A 20,040-nucleotide genomic window follows, 5' to 3' on the forward strand; every position below is an offset into this window, starting at 1 on the left:
ATGCAAGGGGAGCATTGTTTACTTCATAATACTCTTCCTCCCTGTAACATTCAGCGTTCTGACCCAGAAGGCTTACCAGAACTGAGGTACAAGTTTACTAGTACAGTTCTTTTGTCTAATGTATCTTTCAAACATCTCTCCAGCAGCTCCAGCAGCTGCCTTACTGGGAGGGGGCCTGGCAGTACCGAGTGGAGCCAGCAGGGGGGGACTTCTTCGTGCCCCTCCACCTGTCTTCTGTGGCTTCTGCCCAGTGGTGAGGGGGTTCTCGGGGCTTCAGCCCCATGGGGCTCACCTGCCGAGGCTCAGGGCTTCAGTAGGAGTGGGGCTGAAGCCCTGACACCCCCTTCCTGTAGGGCAGAAGCCCCTAGACTCACCACCTTGCCACAGGGCTGAAGCCCTGAGTCCCAGCAGGCATCTTCCGCAGAGCTGAAGCCCTGAGAGCCCCCTCCCCACAGAACTGAAACCCCGAGCCCTGACAGGTGCATCCCAGCTCTCAAACTTCTGAAGATTGTCGTATGCGGCTCGCAGGGTCAGTAAGTTTGGCCACCCCTGGCCAATGGGGAACATGCAAATACGTCATTCCAGGAAATGAGAAATTCCTGCCCTCTGCAGGAACCAGCCTGTTAGCAAGGGTACGTCTACAGTACGAAATTAATCTGAACGTATTCTATTCGAATTTTCGGAAGCGATTTTATACATTCGGTGTTGTGTCCCCCCACTAAAGCATATGAATTCGGCGGAGTGCGTCCGCAGTACCGAGGCTAGCATCGAATGTCGGAGCGGTGCACTGCGGTAGCTATCCCACAGTTCCTGCAGTCCCCGCCGCCCATTGAATTCTGGGTTAAGCTCCCAGAGCATGATTGGGCAACAACATTCTCACAAGTGTTTCTGGGTGTGTGCCGTCACTCACTCCTCCCTCTGTGAAAGCTACGGCAGACGCCATACTGCACTGCCTGTCTCCTGGTACTATGAATCCACCTCGCATGTCCTCTCATCTTTCTGTCTACTCTTTTATCTAACCATTTCCCGCCTTTTTTTAGCTACCAGGAAAGGAGCAGCACAGCTTCCACAGCAAACTCTGCTCTCCCGCTCTTGCATCACTAGCTAACTTTTCCATGTTGTCGGTCCTGGGCTCTCGTGGAAGCTGCAGAAGGCAACAATTCCCTGCTGTTTTTCGGCCATCGCGAACTGAGCCGCGCAGCTTCCGCCACAAATTCTGCTTTCCCGCTCTTGCAGCTCTAGCAAGTTTCCCGACTCCGTGAAAGCTACAGAAGACAACCATTTACTGCTGTTTATTGGCTATCTTGAACTGAACAGCTGTCCTACGTTTCGCGCCCTTTTTCCAGGATTACCTATGCAGGCGCCATAGTGCAGCAATCTTGGAGCCCGCTCACCTCTCCGCTGCAGTTTTGACCATTGTAAATGCCTCACACATTATCCAGCAGTATGTGCAGTACCTGGAAAGCTGGGTGAGGAAGCGATTACTATACTGATGAGGACATGGACACAGATGTTCATAAAAGCATGGCATGTGACAATTGGGAGATCATGGTGGCGTTGGGCCAGGTTCATTTCGTGGAATGCCAATTCTGGGCCAAGGAAACAAGCACAGACTGGTGGGACCACATAGTGTTGCAGCCACTGGGATGATTCCCAGTGGCTGCAAAACTTTCATATGCGTAGGGCCACTTTCATGGAACTTTGTGACTTGCTGTCCCTTGCCCTGAAGCGCAAAGACACCAAAATGAGAGCAGCCCTCACAGTTGAGAAGCAGGTGGCCATAGCACTGTGGAAGCTTGCAACGCCCGACAGCTACCGGTCAGTCAGGAATCAGTTTGGAGTGGGCAAATCTACCATAGGGGCTGCTGTGCTGCAAGTAGCCAACACAATCATTGAGCAAGGGTATCACTACTATCAAGGGTAGTGACTTTGGGAAATGTGCAGACCACTGTGGATGGCTTTAATGCGCTGGGGTTCCCTAACTGTGGTGGAGTGATAGACGGAACGCATATCCCTATCTTAGCCGCGGCAGAGTATGTAATCGCAAGGGATACTTTTCCATGGTGCTGCAAGCACTGGTGGATCACAAGGGACGTTTCACAAACATAAACGTGGGATGGCCGGGAAAGGTGCATGACGCTGGCATCTTCAGGATCTCTGGTCTGTTTGAACAGCTGCAGGAAGGGAGTTACTTCCCAGACCAGAAAATTACTGTTGGGGATGTTGAAATGCCTATAGTTATCCTCGGGGACCCTGCCTACCCCTTAATGCCATGGCTCATGAAGCCGTACACAGGCACCCTGGACAGTAGTAAGGAGCAGTTCAACTATAGGCTGAGCAAGTGCAGAATGGTGGTAGAATGTGCTTTTGGATGTTTGAAAGCACGCTGGTGCAGTTTCTCAGCACAACCAGTATTCCAATTGTAATTGCTGCTTGTTGTGTGCTCCACAATATCTGTGAGAGTAAGGAGGAGACATTTATGGCAGGGTCGGAGGTTGAGGTAACTCGCCTGGCAGCCAATTTTGCACAGCCAGACAACAGGGCGATTAGAAGAGCGCAGCAGGGCACACTGCGCATCACAGAAGCTTTGAAAGCCAGTTTCACGACTGGCCAGGTTACGGTGTGACAGTTGTGTTTGTTTCTCTTGAAGTTACCCACCCCCTATATATATGAAAGGAAATAAGGTCAAAATTGTTTAAAAACTTTTTTGTTGCACAACACATTGAGAGATATCAGAAGGTAGACTGGGGGGATATTGGGTTAGGGGGGTGGTGGAGGAGGGAAGGACAAGTCCAGAAACCAAATCAGAAGTTTGCATATGCCAGCTTTCTGCTGCTCAGGCGATCCTCTGGGGTTGAGTGTGTGGGTCCCCGTAGCCTCCCGCCTCGTGTTCTTGGGCATCTGGGTGAGGAGGCTATGGAACCTGAGGAGGAGGGAGGGCGGTTATACAGGGAACTGGCTCATTATTTTGAATGTTTTGGGTTAGTGCTCCTGAGATTCTTTCTGCATGAAGCAGTGTCAGCAGTGGCAGGTCTCTCTGCTAGGATAACTGCTAGAGATGGTAACTTGATGCCTTCAGTATTTCCTTCTTCATGTCTTGCAGGTGCTTTATAAAAATGTCTCATGTCTCCTTTTATAAACTCTTTAATTTTTGTTTTTTCTGCTCAGTGTAAATGGTATTGTTTCAGTTCTGATTATGTGCTAATGCTAAGCACTGTACAAATTCACAGATACAGGCAACCCCTTCTCCAAAGAACTTACAATCTGAAATACAGAAACACATAAGACGAACAACACTGGGAGATCTAGAGAAAGGGATTCATTCTGAACATTTCTCTCTCTTTCTCTTGTCCCCGCATGCAGTTTTAGGGTCGAGGGGGCAGTTAACTGGTTTGGGTTGGTGTTTGGGCTTTCAAGAAGAAGTGAATCTTTAAGAAGGCTTTTAACAAGGAGACAGATCCCTCTTGTTTTCATGATCTGGCTGGAACTATGCTGCTCTATGTAAAACTGGAGACCCACTGTACTAGTCTCGATTGCCTAGCTCTAGTTCCAGAGTTGGGCCGCTATGTGGCTGCTTGGAAGAGAAAAAGGACTCTGGGGCAGAAGTAGAGTCTTAGGGCAAATATTCTGGTAGTGCCAGTGAAAAAGACACAGACCAAAGGCCAGATACGGAAACATTTTTACACTGACGTTGCTGATGCCCCTTACCTGCACAGTGTCAATGGGCAAGTCACTTCACCTTTGCGTGCCTCAGTTTCTCTAGCTGTACAATGAGGATAATGCTCACATTCCCTTATAAAGTGCTTTCAGCTCTGAAGAGGAAAAATACTACAGAAAAACTAGTTACTGCTACTTACTATTAGAAGGACCACTGCTAATGAAGCATTTGGGACAGTTTTCAGCCTACACTGCCATAACCCGTGCTGATCTCTGGTTGTCTTGCTTCCTGGATTTTTCTCCTGCACCCTGCTATTCCTCTTCTCCGATCCCACCTGCATTTCTTGGGCAATCAGCCCAGTTCCCAAAGTTTTTAATGAGTCCCAACTGGAGAGGCCAACCGTAATACATCTCTGCCGTAGCTGCTCTCACTGCTCAGCCAGGCCCTTTAATATTGATGTCTCTCTGGTGGCAGCAATGAAGATTAACTGCCAGTTGTTGCTTTTAAAAAGCAAGTCTTCTAGCGACGGAGAGGCAGAGTGGCATTGTTCCAAATAGCTCAATGACTTATTTTTTTAATATAACAAACGGGCAGTTTATCTTCATTGGTGCCACCACAGAGCCACGTCAGTATCAAAGGGCCTGACCCAGCAGCAGAGATGTGTTTAGGGCTAGGGCTCAAAGTGCTTGGGGAATTGGGCTGTTTGCCCAAAAAATGCAGGTGGAGGAGACCAGGATGAGGAGTGGAAAGTGCAATAGCCAAGGCAGAGAGAGTACAGTGATGAGCAGGAGGTAGCGAGGGCTGACCCTGGACATAATTGAAAAGTTAATGCAGGGCCCATCCATTCTCCACCCTGGTCTTGCTTCTCAGGGAAAGGCTGTAGCTGCGCAGCACAGCCATCCTGGAATTTAGGAAAAGATGAACAAACGGCTACTTGTTTTGAACATACAGCAGCACAGAGCCTGATCTACAGGCTGAGGACCACTTTGCAGCTCATGGTCTATGTACAAAGACAGTCCTTAAGCAAGGCACTGCCCATTTGGGAAGAGGGGGCGTTTGACCATGCTCTAATATAGAGCACTTGCCTATTGCCCTAAGAAGCCATTCAAGCACCTGGGGATGTTAACCTGCAAAGAAATATTAGCCACAAACCTTTTTCTCCAGTCATGTCCCTAATGCCAATGACCTAGAACCTGTAATGGCAGTTCCATGACAGTGAGACTGCATGGGGAACCCTTAAATGTCTGGATCTGCCAACCTCAGGGTAGCAGTGCAAAGCTGTACATACAACCGAACTGGATCCAGCACTCACATAAGATGCTTAAATCATCCATTCCTTCTAAAAATGAACCATTTCTTTTTAAAAGTCAATTTTTTAAAAACTTCAGTGGCATCCTCATCTACTGCGTCAGCACACTCCAGTTTTGCCTATGTATTTTTCTGACTTATAAAATACACTCATCCTAAATCCTTGGTGCATACACTGTAAAAACCAGATAGGTACAGAACCAATTCACAATTATAAAATTGCATCACCCTCCCAATCTACCAGGCCAACAATTCTACTCCCACTTAGCTACCTATACCCTCCTAAACACATCCACCTGCTTCTCAAAAGGCCTTGTAGCACCACCCTAGAAGTAATCAAACTCAGGGATTGGTCCAACAGAGTCTCTATCAGTAAATGTCACCCTATGTTGTATTATTTAAATCAGATGGTGCCTGTTGCAATCTCTTTCCATTCCTCACTCCCCCCCCACCCACATACATACATATACAAACCCACCCACCCCCTTAGAGAGAGAGCCTTGGGGCTTTCTTTTTCTGGTCTCCAACAGTTGAGTCTGCTGGGATGCATGTCTCCCGAGAAGAGATAATTACTTTCTTGTAATTGCTGTTCTCTGAAGACAGGCATCTCAAAGGATTACCTCTTGCCCACCCCATCACCTCCCTATGGAGCTGAGATTTTTTGTAAATCATGTGTGTGTTTTTTAATGGTTTTCTCCTTTTAATTTGCTGTGATATAGGGAGGATTTTCATCTTTCACTACAAAAGGAATGGATGCTTGGAGAGTAGAGGACAGCTGAAGCTTCTCAGCAGGAGTGGCATTAAACGACTCCTGCTGTGAACAATGGCTTACAACTTTGAGATGAGAGAGGTCCCACTGAAACTGTTTGCAGGTGCCCAAATCCCTTCTTCTTCCAAGAATGGTACAGACCAGATTGTCATGTGATGTAAATAGGCATGGTTCTGTTTGCTGTAATGGAGCTATGACAACTTTCATCAGATGAGAATCTGGCCCTATGGGTAATCTTCAGTTAAACACAATTATGAGTAAGTAATTTCCTCTAGTATTGCCTTTTTTATTTCCTATCAACTTCATCGCTTAACAATGTATTGGGTTTTTGCTCAGCACATAGGAAGGCATTTGGGCATTCTGATCAGTCCAAAAGTTAAGTAAATCACCAAGGAGAATATGGACTGTGGCTTCTGGTGCATCAACAATTTTTATATTCGGTTTAGCTTCTTTACCCATGAAAAAGACACTCATTGAAAATTATACCTTTTGAATAGCTGTATATTTAAATTAGTTTCTCAACTCTGGTGTTTTGTATTTGGAATCTTCTCTTTCAATACTTATGTAAGAAAATTGTTTGTTTTGTCAACAATTTTCTTTAATAATTTAGTATCTAAATTATATTGCTCCTTGTTCTTAGGAATATTGTAGTCTATATACTTGTTATAAATTCCAGGCTGCAGCTTAGTAAAATGTACCAGGAGAACAGAAGGGCAGATTACACTTCACCTCTATTAGTATCATTGTCCATTTTTCCTATAGGGGCTTATACTTAAAAGCCATCCTCTTGATCCTTTTGTAAAATAAGTGGACATGTGCTGCTATTTTTGACTTTCCTATCAGCACAACCTTCTTTCAGGAAGATTTACTCAGAATCAGAAAGTTCTATTTGAAAGAGTGTTTACTCTTAATTAAATGTGCTAACTTAGTCAGGGCTATTACTAATGATCCCTTTCTTGATCGTCTACTCTTTAAATTCAAATCCAAGGTTGGCAGGATTTCTTTGCCTGTGGTTATTTGAGACAAAGGTATATAACTAATTGATCCCCATGGTTCTAGTCAGTGACCTATACATTTTCGATCTTACTCAAACACAGCAGTATAGGATTTTCTGCTGCTAATAGCCTTGTCCAATATTTAGATTCTATCTTTATTCAATCAACTCATTTACTGTTAGTCTTAAATGCAGGAAAGATGAAGGCATCAGGTTGTAAGAAATTATGCCACAGGACTAAGGATTCTGATGTATTGGGTATTAAATTGCATTTTAGTTTGACTCTTTCACTGTCTGACATTTCAGGTTTAGTGTCTAGGTTTCATCCACAGATTATACGATCAAGCATACACTATTTGGGGCCGATATATTTAAACAGAAATTAGTATGTGCAGTATGCACTAATATTAAGATGTTTGATAACCACACAAAAGCAACAGTTTGAATTTAAGGCTAGAATCCAGCTCCATTGTCCTTCTGGAGTTTTTACAATAGAGAATATGATCCTCTCTTACAACAGAGAGAAGTTGCATAAATTATGTTAACATAATCTGTCATACTGAAGTACAGTTGATAAATAAACTGTTTACAGAGATTTATGTAATGGTATATTAGCAAAATAAATATTTTCCTAATGGCATGTGATGTAATGGTCAGTGCTGTAGGATTGAATGGTTTAAGGAATAACTAGGGTGCCATGATTTCTGCGGTGGCCAGTGTGGCTGACCCCAGGGCTCCCGAGCAGCTGGCTCTGGGGCCAGCTGCTCAGGTGGCCCCGGGAGCAGCCACACCAGCCAGTGCTGGAGCAGCTCTGCAGCCAGATGCTCAGGCGGCCCCACAGCCAGTTGCACCCAGGGCCGGCTCTAGGCACCAGCGCTCTAAGCATGTGCTTGGGGCGGCACTTTCCAAGGGTGGCACTCCGGCTCCTTTTATTTTTATTTTTTTTGCTTGGGGTACAAAAAGCCAGGAGCCGGCCCTGCACGGAGGTGAGCTGCGGCGGTAGGGGGCACGGGGAGGGCCACAGGAAGTAACCCTGGGGGGGCAGAGGAACTGCTCCCCCCCAGCTCACCTCCGCTCCACTGCCGCCTGCTCCTCCAAGCGTGCTGCCATTCCGCTTCTCCCCCCTCCCTCCCAGGCAGGGGTAGGAGGGGAAATGTGGCACGGCCAGGGGAGGAGGTGGGGCCAGGGCTTTGGGAAGGGGTTGGAAGGGGTGGAGTTGGGGCAGGGCCGGGGGGCGCAGGAAAATTTTTTTGCTTGGGGTGGCACAAAACGTGGAGCCGGCCCTGGCGGCACCAGCCTGGGTACCGCCTGAGCAGCAGCTGGTGTGGCTGAGAAGGGTCCCGGGAGCAGCCAGAGCAACCACTGTCAGCAGCCCCCGGCAGCAGGCCCGGGATGGGTGGAGCAGCTGCTGCTCAGCAGCCCCTGACAGCTGGAGCCAGTGGTCCCCCTCCAGCAGTGCTGCCTCCCCGCTCCCCTCCGTGCAAGATTTAGTCAAGGGTATAGTATAAATCATGCACAGGCCATTAATTTTTGTTTATTGCCTGTGACCTGTCCATGACTTTTCCTAAAAATACCGGTGACTAAATCGTAGCTTTAGTGTAGCGAGGTGGTCACCCTGCCTGGAAGGGCTTAAGACAGCCCTGGAGAGGGCTGGGTCATGGGGAAAAGCTGGGCTGATTGGGGAAACAGCCTCAGCTGTGGCCATGCCCCAAACAGACCCAGCTGGCCCTATAAAGGCCAGGGAAGCCAGGAGCAGAGACAGTCTCTCTCTGCCTTCAGAGAGAGGGGGCCTGGCTGCTGGGAAGCTCAGGGTGCCTAGAGTGAGGCAGGGCAGGGGAAAGGCCAGAGGGGCTGGGGAGCTCCAGGCTGGCAACTCCCCAGGCTGCAGGGCCTTGTCCAAGGCCCCATAGAGGCACTAGGGTGCAGAGAGAGGCAGCAGGTCCAGACCCAACCTTGCCTATGATGAGTGGCTCACACTGCAGCCTGCCCCAGGGAGCGGGACTACTTGGTGACTGGCAGTAGCCTACGACTGAGGTGAGGTAGGGATAGGGGGTGGGGGTTCCCTGGGGAGGGGAAACCACGAGACTGGGGAGTGTACTGCCAGGGGGCAGCACCCCAGATAAAGGGACACTGGAGTCCAGAGAGGGACATGGGGGCCAAGTGGCAGTGGGACACCAGACTGCAGAGGGTGCTCCAGAGGCTGGAGAGCTAATTCCCAAGATGACCAGCAGGAGGCGCTGCAGGGGGTGAGTACCACACCATTACACTTCGGTATAACTCATGTGATTGTGCTGTGTTAAATGTGCTGTGGCAAGATCAAAAATATCTTTCCTATTGTTAGTGTATATATACATCTTCCTTCCAGAAACACACTCCTATTATATCCCTTTCAACAGCCATGTTGTCTTATGACCCTGCAATCACAGCTGTGTAGCCGCAACATGCCTGGTGACATGTTTGCCTATCACCTTGACATCCTAAAATGGTTCCCAATGACTTGCCAAGACATCAGTTTCCCTTGACCTTGCTATCATAATCTTATTAACATAAGTGCTGTTTTATTTTGATCCACTTTGTGGTCTCCACAGACTTGCTTTGACATTGTATTGCCCTCATTTGGACGTTTTAATACAGGCCCTTAATGAAATTATCTTACCATTAACTTGAGTGCAGTGCCAGCAACATACAACAGGCATCATAAAATCATTTTTGATCATCCATAGTCCCAGGCAAACAAATGGGAACCAGCTTGGTTGGAAAAGTATTATAAAATGATTTGTTCCATTGACTGTGCATCTCTCTTTATAGGTAAGGAGCTATACTCCATCCACACACTTGGCAGTGAATGGTTTTGTTACAGTGGGGAATGTGTAGACTGTCCATGCCTTGCCAAGAACTCTAAAGACCTAGCTGTCAGCGGGCTCCTTAGCACCTCTCCCCAGAGTGTCTCTGGCACATCACTTCTTGACCATTGTGCAATTTGTTTAATTATTTAAATGTTGTTAGGCTAGGAACTGCTGAAGGAGATGAGTCTGGCAGTGTGCTCCAAAGGTTTTAAGCCTCAGCCTGATCAGAGAGAGCATTCAGCTACTGAGAATGCCTCATCCCCAAGCCCTATGAGTCTGCATCAGAGCATAGCTATTAAATGAAGCTTCTATAGTGGCATAGAAAAGGCAGTCCCAGAGGCAGGTAGCTGGGGTAGGCACAACTGCAATTGGATTGTTAGGCTGTCCTCTGTTTACCTTGCCTAGTAGGCAGGTGGCTACTTGGTGAATCATTTGTAGTTGCCAGATGACTGGATTAAAAAAATAGAGTGGGGGTGGGGAGTTGTTTGTTTACTTATTTTTGCAAATTTTTGTTGGAATGTCAAAATCTGAAAATTTTACTTTGTAAGTTTGAAGGAAAACAGAAGGAAACATAATTGAAAACGCAAAACCCTTCAATCAGCTCTACTTCTGGGTCACTTAGTATGTCGCAGCAGTCTAGCCCTGAGCTGAGCAAAGCTGGTGGTCAGTTAGCATCAGAGAGAGAGAGGCTAAGGGTAAAATCCCAGACCCACTGAAGTCAAAGGCAAAACTCCCATTAACTATAAATGGGCCAGGAGTTCACGTCAAGTTTCCTGACAAGGTGGAGATGAAAGAAGGAATTTCTGAGCATCCGTAAGTAGGAATGAGTCCATAAGTCTCTGTGGTTGTTCATCTCCTTGACAACTGAAAAACATACAATTGAATTCAATTTCTGCTAGTTCCTTGGAGGACTTCCCCTTTCCAACTTACATTAAGTGCCTGTTACATGGTTTTGCAGTGGAATTAAACATCATACTCTTTAGAAATTCTGTACTGTTTTTTAAAGGGACCCATGTTTAGCTGACCTTTTAAAACTATATATTAGGTTAGCCCAGCCTAATGTGTAGGTTAGTCTTTTTTACACTAGTTGTTCTGGCAGTGACTAACCACCTTACACTTAGCAGTTGCTGTGGTTTTCATACAAAGCAATGAGCATGCACATTTCATTATCATACAGCATGAGCACAGCTTTCCTTATTTATAAGACCTTTACTAAGTGCCATAATTGTTTTGTAATTATTCAGTCCCTCACTATGTACCATTTAAACAAAGGAACCCCAGAAGGGTGAAATCAGAAGCACATTTGCTAAACACTGAGCATGGAAATGCCCTCCTAAGCTGTTTTAATGTCAATTCTGGTCCCCCTTCTTTAGTTCTTAGGCTTTAAACATCACAACCATGGGGGGAAAAAAAGAAGGAACACAATTAGAAAATGTACAGGAACCATGGAGATGAAATTGTGAATTGGCATTTAATCATGGAAAGGGATTCTGTAACAGGGCCTTTTTGTTTTTTTTTTAAATTGGTGTGAGTCAATGAGCTTTTATGGTAGCAAAATTGCCCAGTAGGCTTTAATTGTGCATAATTATTGCACTGCATGGTGCACGGTGATATATTCAACTGAATTCCATTAAGTATTTGATTGAACTCCAGAAAGACGTATACCTGACAGTGTTTGGAATACACTTGTTTAATCTGCTGGTCCTTCCTTGTCTTAGAAAAAAGAAAATACATTTAGGAGGGTTTTTTTTCCATTTCTCCAATCTCTATATGATAAATAGTCTCCATGGGCTGCCACTTTATCCTCCTGAAATTAACTTGAGTTTTGCTTCTGACTTCAACCAGAGCACAAGCAGACACTACACACATTATAATATAACTCTTGCATGCTGGTTTAGGTGTGTGACTTTAAGTTCCCAGGTTTGAAAATTTGACAAATGGCTCATCCAAGGTCACACAATGGGTAAGTTACAGAACTGGGACTAGACCCTTGGTATGCAGACTCCCAGTCACCCAGATATTAATAATTGGGCCAGAGACCTAAACAATGTTTACAATGATTTGAATATATAATAAAGATCTTCTCTGCAATAAATTTCAGCTTAAAGTGGTGGAGTGCGTCTCTGAAGTTTGGTGTCAAAATGCTCTTTAGTGGTCTTCCACAACCTTCTCACTTGATTGATTTACAGCCATTTCCAACTTGTGCATATTCCCTTGCTGCATGATTCATTCCTGCTGATTCAGTCACTTTATCTTGTAGTCAATACTGTAGAAACACCCAGCTTCTGATCCAAGACTAAGAGAACTTGACTTCCTCCGCTGAAATTATGTAAAGAATGTACATCATTGTAGCCTAAGCATTTGAAGCATCTCAGTGTTCTGTTGTATGTTTGGTGTGTTCAGTTCTTTCTTTTTTCCTTTCCTCCTTCAGACAAAGCCTACTGCTACGCTTTCAAATCTACAAGAATGATCTGATTGTTTCCCGTCTTTTCACCAGTGAAGGAGCCAATGCCAGCTTCCTATTGATCTCCTGTTCAGTATCACAGCTCTCATTCATCATGAAGCCCGATTATGATGATTGTGGGATGTGACACTTCCACAGAAGAACAGCTTTGGGTTTGGGGTATTTTTGGGGGGGGGGGGAATGAATTAATTGAGGCTGAAATTATTGTAATTACTTTTCCACAACATTCTGTGGTCCTTTCACTCACACTGTACTTTCATCTCTGGGAAACAAACAATAGCTCGAGCAAAGCTTTTTTCTGTTTGTTTTGATGACCGTGCCATCATTATAATGTAGACAGCAAACCTTACAATTCTCCTCTTTTTCCTTTTTCCTCAGCATCTTCCAGCGTGTGAGTGTCTGTATGTAACCTCAAAGCACACACCAAAGGAAGAATGAGTTTTGATTACTCCAGAGCAAGGGTTTTTGTGTGTGTTATTGTAAGCATACAGCAGCAGGAAGAATAAGCAGAAAGAGAGAGTCTGTATTATTCCAAGATGCTCAGAAAATGGTTGCTGAAGGAGATGTAGCTGAAGTTAGCCCAGGCAGGATATTTTTATCTCTTCACCCAGTACAAAACCGGCAACACTTTTATTCAGAAGGAGCAGGTGGTAATTCTGTGATTACTTTGCAGTTTTTCCCATGGACATTTGAAGAGGCACAAACAACACTGTATTCTGCCACTAAGAAAACCAATCTCTCCAGCTATGGTGATCTCTGCTCTGCTACTTATAGCTATGGGAAGTAACTGTAGAGACACAAAGTCCTATCTAAAGTCTCACTTTCTGTCATGCTTTCAGACGATAGTGCAGACAGAATAGGAGAATCCTTGGAGGGGGAAATAACTACATTGTAAACTTAAACACGAAATGTAAAGGGAAAACATTAAACACAATGTAGACGCTCTTGTTGACTGGCATTTGACTGAACAATGTGGGGTTGATTCTGACTTACATTAAGGCCCCTTTACACAGGGTTGTGAAGAAGCTTATCTACGTGCACTTTCTTGCACTTCTAGCGTGTTGTGAAGAGGTCTTACTGTAAATGAGAATCAGGCCATTTCATTGTATGCTACAGAATTAAATCAACCGTGAATCTTTTTTGTATAAAAATGTGAAGAATAAATTACATATTTCTTCTTGCTTTAGGTTTTTAATAGATCACTGCTACCAGCACAATCAGAAGAAAAAAAACACACAAAAAACCCCCTCCACTGAGTGCCTCACTTTTTTAGAATCTGGATATGTTCCCAGATTATACATCTGCCCCTCAATTTCTGTCTGAAATAATGTAAATACCAAATGGGACAGCTGTGTGCCAGATATTTACAGCGGCATGCATGTGTGCTACTTCTGCTGATGTATTTGCAGAAACCAGCATGAGCTTGCTCCTCTACTTAGCTTGGCAAGAGACGCCCATTAGAAAGAACAGGCTCCAAGCATAATTAAGGAAGCATGTGCTTTTTCCTTTCTTGAGATTTTGAACGCCTCTAGTTCCTGGCTTTAATTTTTCTCATTCACATTGTAGCAGCAACGGTGAAAAGGCTATGTCGCAACCAGTCAAGTTATAATTTGGTAGTATGTGGGTAGCAAATTAATACTGGCTAATATCCATTCCAGACACCTCTTCTTAACCATTTATTTTTTTCCCTTTTAGTGTTTCTTTTAAGATAGTGGTAAGGAGCTGAGTTGATTTGAATAGAGGTAATGAAGAAATGCTCTTAGATGTGACATTTCTTTCATAAAACTGAGTCTCTGGACAAGTAGATTCTTAAGAGGACGTGACATCGTTACCCTGCAGTGTAGACATACTTCTCAAGGTGAAGCCCAGGGTTAGTGGGACTCGAATCAGTAGACCTTGGGATAGAGGACCCAGGGCTTGAGCTTCTACACTGATTGTAATCCCTAGAATGAGAATTTTCTATCCGGGGCTTCAGTGTCCACACTGCAGCACACAGACCCAAGTCCAACCAACTTGATCTCAGACTTACTAGTACCCTCCCCAAATGTGGTTGCTTTCTTACCCTTTGACTGTGGTGTAGTGTGGAAAATCTTGACTGTCCACCCTACATGTTACAGGCAGTTTGAACAGCCCACCAACACAGCCTGCCAAGCACTCATTTTGGTCTGTGTGCTCCCAGCAACCAGATCCAGCAACACGGAGGAGGTGCTTTTTGAAGAACTTCTCTTGCTTGTGCTTTCACTCCCGTATCAGGAAATGGGCAGAGCTTCTGTGAGATGCTGGTGGACATTTTAGTGGTGTTTTCTGACCCACTGAAGGCACCTGACAGAGCTAATGACAGGACCAGGAGGAGAACACAGACATGGCCAACCTGAACTGGCTGCTCATGACACTCGGTATAGCTGCTGATGCCCCCTACATAGAGTGGCACTTCAGGAGCAGGGCCAAAATCACAGACTGGTGGGATCATGCAAGCCTGGAGTGGCTAAAGTGGAGGCGGAGTTTTCTGAGATATTCCTAAAGTAAATGCTATCTTTGAGAGAATGGAGTTCCCAAACTGTGCCGGGGTCATTGATGGAACTCATGTGTCCATAGTCTGCCCTCCTCAAGGAGCACATGGGTACTGCAAAGGGTAGTACCCCATTGGTATGCAGGCCCTCGTGAACTGCAGAGTCCGATCTATGAATGTCAACGTGGGCTGCCCTGGAAAAGTTCATGATGTCAGGGTTTTTCACCAATCAGAAGTCTACATTCATGGACAGGCTTGGACGCTATTCCCACCAAATGCCATTGTTATAAATGGAGTTACCATCCCCACTGTTATTCTGAGGAGCTCAGCTATCCCCTTTTATATTGGTTTATGAAACCATATTCTGATTTCGGAAGCCCTATCGAAAGTCAGTTTAATTACACCCTCAGCAGGTGTAGAATGGTGGTTGAATGTGCTTTTGGCAGATTGAAATCCTGTTGGAAAGTCTACAGATCCATTTGGATTGCAGTGTTATCAATGGCTATTATCCAGGATGGGCAGGGATGGTGTCCCTAGCCTCTGTTTGCCAGAAGCTGGGAATGGACGACAGGGGATGGATCACTTGATGATTCTCTGTTCTGTTCATTCCCTCTGGGGCACCTGGCATTGGCCACCGTCGGAAGACAGGATATTGGGCTAGATGGACCTTTGGTCTGACCCACTCTGGCCATTCTTATGTTATCAAGGCTGTCTGCATTGTTGTGGCTTGCTGTGCTCTTCACATCCTTTGTGAAGCCAGAGGTGCACCATTTCCCCCTGAATGGACTTATGATAGCGAGTGGCCACTGAATTGGTACACTCAGCCAGAGAGTCTGCCTACCACTGCTGGAGCTGGAATCATCTGGGCAACATGAGTCAGGGATGCTTTGTGCTCCCACACTATGGACTTGCATGGCCCAATTGAAGAGGGAGGAATAATACCTTTCTGAATGTGCTTGTGGGTGAGTGGAGGGAGCTGATTACTTGTGGGAGGGATGCAGGTATGGTGACCAGAGAGCAAATGTGAAAAATTGGGACAGGGGGTGGAGGGTAATAGGAGCCTATATAAGAAAAAGACCCAAAAATCGGGACTGTGCCTATAAAATCGGGACATCTGGTCATCCTAGATGCAGGGGTATGAATGACCTGACCGCTTATCAAATGCAAGGAGAGGAGTTGATTCACAATATGGATTGATGTAAGGAAGTGATTGATGTAGCTAACTGTAATGAGGAATAGTGTTTGCATACAAATTCCCCATTGTCCTTGATCATGTGTTTACCTTTACTATTTGAAATACACATTGTATGATGGGAATCAGTGATTATAAATAATCTTTCTTTTATCCAGAAAGTTGATTGCTGACATTTATTAGAAAACTACAACATTAACCCATTGCCAGACAGGCCAGCAGCTGTTACCACAAGAGAACCTTAAAAAAACCCCAAAGTGCATGAAGTGCAAACAGGGAAACCGTGTACAAGACAGACACCCCCTACTGTTGCATGTCCCCTGCCTTCCCATTCTCCTTTCCCTTTTTTCCACGTTTGCTGAGCACTTGGCACTGGGGCACAGGGACGGAGACATCCATGTGGGAAGCAGACCATATGGAAGACTGCATGGGGCAAAGTTGCCTTATCCAGCCGCTCATGGGCCACCCAGCCATGGAGTCAGGCCCTGATGCGGGTTCAGCAGGAGCCAGTACTCTTGTGGCCATTAGAGATAGCAGGTGCTCAAACAGTTCATTCTGCTGAGCTCTGTGCTCCTCCTTTAGCTGCTGTTCCTGTTCCAGGAATTGCAAAGCAAGTGCCTGCTCCAACGCTGAAAGCCTGTCCTCATGCTGTGCAGCCAGTTGGAGCCTTTCCTGTTTCTTTCCTCTAGCCATAAATCCATCTGTCTTTGGTACTGGACCTGCTGGTTGGCTCTCTCCAGAACGTCAACCATAAGTTCATTACGGAAACGCTTCCTCTTGGAATGGTCCGTTGGCCCAGGATTCTACTACAGTGTGGGTGAGCTGTGAAAGGTACTGCAACCTTTAGAGGACAAGGGGCCTGGAACAGGGCAAGACAGAGGGTTAGTCTCTCAAATAGCTTAGTGCAGGAGTACAGAAAAAATCGTTGTGGAATTTCAAGGACATCAAATTTTACTTTTCCAAACTGAACTTATTTTGAAAAGAATGTTTCAGACCCCAGAAGCTCGCTGGATGCAGTAGGATTAACTGCAGTAAAAGAAGTGCAGAGACAATGGTAAGTTAAAAAAAAAAAATCACAGCTGCTTTTCTTCCCTTCCCCCCTAAAATTTGCAGAAGTTGGGTGTGGAGGAGCAATAGGTAGCTGTGCTACAAAAAGCTTTCTCTGTCATTTCAGGCCTTCCACATCTGGGACATAACCGTTCTTGGGGTGATTGATCGGCAAGGGGAAATGTTATGGCAAGCTGCTCATGGGAAACCTGCAGTGTATGCAATGGAAGAATTCAAATATATAGTGACTGAACAGCACATCTGTGAGTGGAGTGAGCTGGTCAGCTAGTCTTGGAAAACATGCCCATCCCTGAAATCTGACTCCTATCTGGAGTTCCTGCTATGGGGAAAATTTGAAACTATCAGCACCCACGGTTGGGTTAGAATTCACAAGGGAAGTAACAGGATGCTGCTCTAGCATCCCTGTAGTTTAGCCTATGATGACTGTCTGCAAACACCCAGAATACCATTGCTGTCCTCCTTACATGGCCCCAGGCACATTGTGGGACAAAATGTCAAACCCGTCTCATATTTGGGACAAATGATTTTGTCACCTATGAACTACGAGTAAGTCTGTGTGTCTGTCATGTAAGTCATGGATTCCATGACTTTCCGTGACCTCCGTGACTTCTGCAGCGGCCAGCAGCAGCAGCAGTTTGGGTGTGTGGGAGGGGGCTCAGAGCTAGGGCTGGGGGTTGGTGTGCAGGGTGGCGCTTTGTTTACTGCCCGTGACTTGTCCATGAGCGTATTTCCTCCTGCTTGCTCACTCCCCAGTTCACTGTTTCCAGGTGCTCATTAGACCGCTGAGTGGTTACATGGCAGAGTACTGACAGCGATGGCTATGCAAGGTGGTTTTTAAGAAACAGGAATGCCCTAAAAAAATCGGCACCTTTCCCATAAATATTTGCTTTCCAAAGAGCTTTTTTACTGTCTGCATTTCTCAGTTGCCATTTTGAACTTCACTCCACATGCCTGGGGTGCGGAGGAGCAGGACGTCAAGGTGCTGGCATACAATCCGCCATTAGTGGATGCATACTGCTAGCCAGGGCTTCTAATAACTTTTGCATTGGTTTGTAGAATGGAAATCCCTCCCATTCCTATATTAACAAACATTAAAATGGATCTAGAAACTTACCAGTCTCTGGGGCACTTCTGTGCCTTCTGTTTCTGCTGCCAATTCCATGGTGGGCTGTTCCAGGGGGGCTTCAAAAAACTCCTCCAAGTTTGCCCCAGGATATGCTGCTCTGGCTCCAAAGCCGCCTCTGGGACCAGTGGCTTCTGTCAGATCTTACACTGGACTCTGGGGCCAGCAGGTGCCATTTCAGCTGACCAGATCATCATGCACCATCGTTGGCTCCATGCTCAGTGCAGTACCCAGGACTTGGTCAAACTTATCATAAAATGAGCATGATGCTGGCGAGTTGCCTGAGGTGAGGTTCTGGTCCCTGGTTTTCCTGTACTCGGTCTTAAGCTGCTTAAGCCATTCCCTACACTGGTCACTAGTCTGGTAAATTTCCAGGGCTTCTTCACTATTTGCTGGAATGCATGGTCATTCCTGATCGTCTTACTAAAATCCACAGTTTTGCTGGCCTTGCACCAGAGATTAACCAAAATCTGGCTGAGCTTCTGTGACCATGAAGCAATGCTCTTTGTAAAGGACTTCTTCTGGTACGTCTCCATGAGAAATGCTGAAGGTTCTCCAAAGGTGTGTTTGCAGCTAGCTGGTCAGAACACAATGGAAGGATTAAACTCTCACCTGCCGCGTTGCTGGGCTACAAGGGAAGTTACTTTCATTTTCCTGGAGTTGATTAGTGATTCATGGGATAGAGAGGACAAAAGAAGTTAACCCATGGGATTATGGGATAGTTTTGGTGAAATCCCAGGACCCAAGTCTGGGTGGGGCTGTGTCTACACTGCAAAGCAATAGGGCTTGAACCGTGGGTCCCAGCATGACCTGGGCTACAAGGGAAGTAACCACTCAAACACAAAGTCCTAACTAAATCCTTACTTCCTGTGCAGGGCCGTCCCTAGCCATTTTGGTGCCCCCCGGCCTCTGAAGGGTGGGAGGCTGGTCCCAGGCCTCCACGGGCGGGGGGGGGGCAGGGGGAAAGCTGCCCCCCAGCACGAGCCAGTGGAGCGGAGCGGGTTGGGGCTGGGTTGCTCCACTTCCTGCTGCCCAGTGAGTGCAGGGCAGGCCCAACCCCGCACTCACGGGATGGCGGGAAGTGGAGTGACCTTGCCCCAGCCCACTCTGCTCTGCTTCCCTGGCTCCCAGGCTTGGGAGGGGCAGGGGGAAACCATCCCCCAGCACTCACCGGATGCGCGGCTGGGAGCCAGCAGCACAGAGGGGCCTGGGGCTGGTCACTCCTCCACTAACTCCCACCCCTGCTGCAGTCCTCAGGGGAAGGGCGGAGAAGAGGTGGGGCGGGGGTGGAGCAGGGGCTAGAGCAGCACGCAAGTGCGTACTTTACGTATGGGTAGGGATGGCCCTGTTCCTGTGGTACAGCTGTCAAAAATCCAGTGGCTGTTTACTGATCTTGAGAACATTATTTGGTGGTCTCAAGCCCATGGTTAGGGGATGAGGACACAACATCACCACCATTAGCGCCCTCTGTACTACTGCAGGAAAAGCCAGATAGGAGGCCTGAACTACTATGGTCATTGAACTGCTATGGCTGGTCCTCACTGCACAGGTAACTCATGGTATAGCTCAGTTGATCATGTTGACTTGACCCCTGTCAGCACACATGCCCCTCACTCAAGTGCAAGTGTAGTAGTAACACAATTTGGCTGGCATGACCAGGGCTATAGGCTAAGGCCTGCGGGAACATAAATCATCAGCTACTAACATGACCACAGACAAAGACTAGCAACGTTTGAGTGCCGCTAGGTTTCCAATGCCATCCACAATTCCAGCTAGGCTATCTCATCTTGTCATTTACTAGTTCCCTGCTTGCTGGACTGGAAGTCCTCTAGCAATTCATATAGGCCAGTTTAGTGTTTGAACCTAATGTTTACACTCAACTTCCAAGACCAGCAATAACATTCTCCAACTCTGCCACAGAGCTCTGATTCTGTTTGAGAAAGGAGACAAGGAAACGATATCTCAGCACACTGCCACCTGACCAAAGTTCTGACAGTCTCTGGTGTGAGGCCATCAGGGACCAGGATGTAGGGACCAAGTCCTGCAATGCCAACCTCTATGCTGATCACTCCAGAGCAGGCTTGACTCACGTAGGTGAGGTATGAAGTA

Source organism: Mauremys mutica, chromosome 10 (assembly GCF_020497125.1).
Source record: "Mauremys mutica isolate MM-2020 ecotype Southern chromosome 10, ASM2049712v1, whole genome shotgun sequence".
NCBI lineage: Eukaryota > Metazoa > Chordata > Testudines > Geoemydidae > Mauremys > Mauremys mutica.